Genomic DNA, 6,948 nt, shown 5'->3' with positions numbered 1-6,948 from the left:
CCTACGATTTCTTATATTAAATCCTTCCGTCATCTCCTCCTCAGTCATATCCTCCTTCAGGTTACGCTCATAAATTTCTTACACAATTTCCTCGTCCTTCAGGCTCATCTCTATGTCATAAATCATAATCATAGGTCTCTTTTTATCCGGTGCCTTCACTTCTATACCTTCTCTCCTCATACCTTCATCTTCTACTAATCTCCACTTCTTCTTTAGATGTCACTTCAAGCAAGATTCCATTCTTAACCTTCGTCATCCTTCTCACGTTTATATTTTCTTTCCTAGGGTCTATAAGCTCCTTCAGCTTCTTCCTCACTTCTTCACTCTCCCTTCCTTCTTTCCTTACAAGTACCACATTCGTGGATCTTGCCGGCTCTGCCCTTGTGCCTGTAATTACAGGGGGCCTCTTCTCCTTCATCCTTCGTTCTGTTCTCACAATCTCGGCAAAGGACCTAGCCGTCCCTTCCTCCTGTACTCCTTCTCTGACCTTACTCTCTCCTGACTCTTTCAGGGCTTCTTTAAACATACTAACAATCTCCTTCCGCTCTTCTAGCCTTCCTTCTAGCTTCGCTTTCTCAATCTCAAGCTCCTTCAATTTTTTTCTCATCATCCCCAGCAGCTTATTCAGTTCACTTAATTGCGCTTTGCTAATCGTTTTGTTTTTGACCTGTCTCTCGGTCCAGCTTTCCATCTTCTTAAGCACATCTTCCATTTTCTTCTGCGGTGTGGGCTCTTGTTCCGGCGTCTCTTCCTCTATCGGTTCTCCATTCTCTCTCCATTCTCTCCCTTTCTCTCTTCTCCTTCTCTCTTCTCTCCTTCTCTCTGTCCTGCTCTCTCCTTTCTTTCTCTCTTTCGTAATCCGACATTTTTGTTCTTCTTTTGTTCCTTTCGAGCTTATTCTACTCTAGATCTCTGGGGTGAGCTCTAGCAACGCAGTTGCTGCTGGCCCCCTCTAGTCCGAGCTGAACTCCTGCGGAAAGCACCCGCAGTTCGCGCCCAGCTACGATACTACTAATAAAAGGCGGTACTTATCTCAATTAGCTCGGTTAACAACCGTTTCAGCACTCCATAAAACGGTTGTCACCCTATAAATAACTCACCCTCTGTAAAGCGGTTAGTTCACACAGCAAACAGTTAGCACCTAATTAAATTAATTAGCTTAAATTGTACTCACCCAGCTTACCAGTATGTTCGGGCAGCACCTGAAACAAAGAAAACAAAAGCACACAAAACAATGTTAAACCCTTTCTTAGCTGTATGATGGGTTACATCTAACCTAATTAGCGACTAATCTAACTATATCTACACAGATTTCCTCTGTCCCGCACTACTACCTGTTCCTCTCTCAGCCGTCCACAGGATTTATAGCAGGAGGCTAGTTCTCCTGACTCACACCTATGTCCGTTGCCCGCCCCCGACCTCGGGGAGCTGGAGGAAAGCACAAGAATACCAAAGTCCACTCTAAATTTCTAATAATTCGCTTTCATAGTCACAAGAAACAATTAAAAAAGGCTTTTGTTCTGCTTTAATCACGTCCAAGGCTAGGGCTTTAGTCGCTACCTGGGTATTCTTTCCACAGGAGGAGTTATCCGAAATACTCCTGTGGGCCCCCAGGGGCAGTAGATAGGGACAGAGGTATAGTATAATAACCTTACTAAAGTTCGCTTGGGGTTTTAACGTTAAGAATTATGGAAATGTTGACTTAGCTTAAAAATGTCTTAGTAATGTATGCATCCAGCTAATTGGAAAAGTGCAAATTATAATAGATATGGCGTTTACTTTAATAGCGTTTGTTCAAAAGTAATGTACGGTTATTTGGTTGCATTTTATATAAAACATATTTTCGCAAACCTGTTACTCGTTACTGGTAATTATAAGTTACTTTTAATGTTCTTGGAACAAATTCTTGGCAGATCTCTGCCGTTCCTACTGCCGAGTAACATCTCGCGCGCCCTGTCCGTAAGTAAAAATTATATATTTGTATTATAAATTAGCCCTATAATACGAGACATCTAATTTTGAACGTAATATAAAGTTAAATTGTAAATAGTAAAGTATCTTACCTTGTTTGATGTTTTATTTGACAGATTAATATAGATAATAGTGTGTTAATGACCTTCTGATGAGACCACGTTGTCATGGACATTAAGTTGTCTCGATTATTGGCTAAGACCGTCGTGACTTTGCTTTAGGCGAGTTTAACTTCGAGTATCTGATTTCAACTTAGAGTCTTTGTTTTAACTTCGAGTATTTGAGTTTGATTTTAATTATAATTACAAACTTCTAATATAATAAACCTCACTTTGGCGACTACAGCTGAAATGTCGAGCCAAGATGCTGACGCCTGCGCTTGTGAGTTGACAATAACGTGAAGGGAGAACAATTTTAAAGTTTTAAAAAGTAATAAAGTTCGTATACAAATTCCCATAGAAAATTTGATCTATGAAGCCCAGCCCGATGATTTCATTTTTTTCTTTATCATTCTACTTGACAGCAACGTGTAAATACATGATTTTATTTTCAACATTTATAAACTGTGATTTTGTGTTTTTTGTCCACAATTAAACATATAAGTAAACTTTGCAAATTGGGTATTGATTACTATAACCTCAGCAGTATCCAACTCGATGTGTTTCCCCCATTTAGTACAGTATTTTAGAAAATTGGTAGGAGGTAAAAGTCTTAGTAAAGGTTTTTAATAGTTATGAAACAAAATGTTTTTTTTTACGAAATAAACCATTTTCTTTCGTAATGCAGTTAATGCAGTCGGTGTTTTGTCTTGGTACTAGTTTACTTAATAATTACTTACTAAAACAACTAAAATCTATCTGAAAATGTAAAAAAAACCTAAACTACTTGTACCATGCTGTTTCAATAGTTTCAAACTAAATTATGTAACCCATTCAAACTTTTTACCTCCTATTTACTGTAAAGTATGATACTGATCAGTATGAAACTACTTTGTAAACATATTAAATTTTTTAACAGTATGTGAGCATCAGAAAGTCATGGAATTATGCTATGAGAGCTTTACCTACACGGCAGCAAACGAAGCTTTCCTGTAGGGTTTGACAGATTTCTCGGTAACAAGATATTGCAAAAGATATTCTGAGAGGTTATAAACTTCTGAGTGTTCAAAGTGCTCGTGTATCAATGACGTTGATGGATTCTTCTATAAATAATAATGATGTGCTTGTTAGGAAAATAACTTTATAATGTTCTTATATTATTAAGGATTTATTAGCTTATATACATTTTTAAAGTCAGAGTAACCTAAAATTTTGAAATTTAATATGTTGAATATTATTATATTCCTAACATCTCATTTGATGTTGTTAGTAGATAATTATAAGTTGTTTTTTGTCTACATTGGGCAGACCTGATATTAAAAACATATATAGTTTATTTATACAGGTTTAGTGTAATGCGATGTTATTAAGTTCACTTTAAATTATGTTTCATAAAGTAAATGTGTAAAATTTTTAGAAATACGTGCTATAAATAGTTAAAACACGTTTAAATATCAAAACTATATTCACAATCGGTTAGAAGTTATGAGATAAGTAACATTTTTAAAATTTATTCAAGCCATTCTATTAATATAAATATTATGGACTTCCAACGTGCATCAATATTACCAGATAAGTTAAGATTAATGTCAATTCGTTTTTGTATATAGTAGTGGACAGACAGACAGTCAGACATAAATCAAATTTGTCCAGCCCATTAGGATGTATGCTTCGTTAGCGCTCAGTCAGTAATGCAAAAAGTATTATATTTATGAACAAAGACTTCATGTAAAAAGAAAACTACTATAAGTATACTAAATGAAATTGAGATGATAGAGGGAAATTAAAAAAAAAAAACTAAATATTATTAAATCGTTCTGATATATAAATGCTAAATACAACGATAAATCAGGTCCGGAAAATGTGCTTGGTTTAAAGGACACACGTGACCAAAGGTCTAGGTGAAATGGGTGTCCTGTGTATTCCTTTTATAGTGTAATATGCAATCACAATAAAGATACGGTTTTAAAATATTGTACTTCCCTCTCATTATGTTTTAATACATATGACACATACTTTAATATTACTGGCCCAATTATTATTTTTGGCCGAAATATTGTATTTTCTTTAAAACTATGAGGGGAGGTTTATCGGTTATCCCATTTTACATCGCGGATTAATGGTTAGCTTCGCGCTGTAATTTGAGGAAGGACAGTTCTGGACAAAGCTCCTTCATATAGCTAAAAGTGTCCTCCAGTTCCAGAGGAGCAGGACTAGTCGCCGTGTTTGTAGGAAAATATGTGCCTAGCGTTAATATTAATAAGGCGAACAGTATTATATTAAAAAGCATAATCAATAGTCGTAAAATCCAGTTATGGAATAAAAATATTCTTTCTGTTTTAAATAAATACTAATAATATTTTTCTATTATAAACACGTAAATATTATTCAGTTGGCATCTACAACAGAATATTATAGATCACTAAATAAAATGTAATGAATCTTGAAACTGAATACTAGGAATATATTAAAATATTATATGTTACCCTCCATTATATTAATTTTGAAATATTTTATAGGCTATACTAATTGTGAATCAAACAAACAATGAATAATCAAATATTTCGCCTATATAATATTTGTATATACGCGGATTTCATAAATAATACCAATAACTTGTTTTAAGTAAACTTTTTACCAAGTTAGCGTAGGTTACCAATATTAGTTTTAAAATACGAGTATAACGTCTAGTTGTGACGGAGATGAATACTTCTACGTGGAAATATTAGATAACTGGTAAAAAAAATTCATTGAGGGGAAAATCTTACTAAACAAAGCTGCTTTAGTATCTTTGCCCAATACAAGTGGTCACTGAAAGCCTGTTTATTACTGAGGAAGGTGTTAGCTTTGTTAGTTTATCATTGCACTAAAGTTTTACGATCACTTTGGTAAGAAAACAAGATTATGAGCTTAGTGCTTTTATTACCATTTATTCACTCCATATAGAAAGTATTAGTATTCTTGAATAATTTTCTTCTAAGCCATAACCTCATTATTTAAATACTGTATTTAAATAAGAAACAAACAATGTAATCAGTTATTAATGTTAATAATAAAAACTGTACACATTTTCAGACTTATTTATATTAATTTTATTTAAAGACGAGGTCTTATTATTGTCAAAATCTTTTTACAGTGTAACTACTTGCAATAAAAAATACTGTTTATATATGTATATTGTACGAGTATTTGTTTTAAATCTAATGGTAGCGTCTTTTGAAAATTGGGAATTATGGATTTGTTTACCTGGATTTTTTTGGTGCGAGATTGGGAACATTCATGAGTAGAACTGCTTCTCTTGTTTGCAACCAGCTAGATTTATATTGCTCCTCTGGTGAAACTGCTATTGTCATTAGCTTTTGAAGTCGAAGTTACATATTGCCATCGTTAGCTTTATACTTTTACGCTCTATATCTTACTAGATTATATTATCGTGATAATTACTGTTTTTTATAATCTCATATCTTTTCTCTGTACCATGTTAGTAGAGCATATTTTTGGCCCTTTTACAATTACATCGACTGTGATCAGTCTGATCTAGTAGATAATATTGTTTTACACGACTGATACTTGTTACTATTTTCTTCAGTATTATTTATTATTTTTAATGTATGTTATGAATAATTATACTAGGTACCTATTTGAATTTTTCATGCGTTTTGAAATGCATTTGTATTATGCAAGATGGTTAGTTCTAATGTAAAATTGTAATATTACATTAGAACTAGTATTTCCATATAGCCATGTATAAATCAATAGTATTGGTTAATTAGTGTTTAAATAATTTATTTCCAGAATATAATAAATGAGAAAATTTCTTTTTTTTCAAGAGCAAATATTTTTCACTAGTATATTTCCTACACATTGTGAGTTATTTATGAAAATATAATTATATTATTTGTACTAGACTGAATCAGTGTTGTCAGAGTGGAACTAAAAAGAAATGTTTGATATATATAAATCCAATTTAAATTTGAAATCTTATAAGTATGGCCAGCCCAACTTTGCCATAATATTATAAATACTGACCTTACCATACATTCAATTATAGCATAATTAAACTTTTATATTATATGAAAATTAGCAACAAGATTACATTTATATACTTAAAGTTTAAAAACAAATTTAAATCTTCCTACAAAAAACAACACAACCAGCCCAAAGAAAAGGCTGTATGTTATGTTTTTTGTTTTGCCCTATAGAAACAAAAAAGGTAACAAACGTGTCTGGACTGAATGGGAATAATCTAAAACTAAATCTAACTATAAAGAGTGTAGAAATCTTAGATAATAATGATTACTAAAACATTAAATAATGCCGAAAATAATCTCTAGTTTAAGTTGTTTACAGCTTTCCGATATTGAAAAACGTGCCATGCCGTATTTCATATATGTCATTGCTATCATAATCTTGTACTTATGACGTGATAAAGGGTAGAATATTTCCCCTTTGGCTTTATTGCGATGTGTTATCGTTCTTGTTTGATATTTAAAACCTTCTAACGGTGCTATTGGCTTGCAAGAACTTTATAGAATTATAATTTGTTGGATGAGAACTGCATAAAAGAGAAAACGAACTTGTGAAATGTGAAGTCTGTTCCTGAAAGTTAGCGAAACCTATCAGAACTATCCATTTGTCTGCTAGTATCATATACTGAAAAAATAGCGACATACAGACATAAAATTGGCATGAAGCTGCATTTCTAACAAAGTAATATTGAATTCGATGGTGGTACATATCACTGCACGCGTGCACGGGACTAGGTTTAGTGTTGGTGCAATTTTATATTGGGCTTACGTATAACTATGATGGCAACAAGAACTATGAAGTAGAGAATTAATTTGTAATAATTAATTATTACATTATTTTATTTAATCAT

Source organism: Homalodisca vitripennis, unplaced genomic scaffold, assembly GCF_021130785.1.
Source record: "Homalodisca vitripennis isolate AUS2020 unplaced genomic scaffold, UT_GWSS_2.1 ScUCBcl_446;HRSCAF=2472, whole genome shotgun sequence".
NCBI lineage: Eukaryota > Metazoa > Arthropoda > Insecta > Hemiptera > Cicadellidae > Homalodisca > Homalodisca vitripennis.
The sequence above is the reverse complement of the archived record's forward strand: the minus strand, read 5'-3'. Positions refer to the sequence as shown.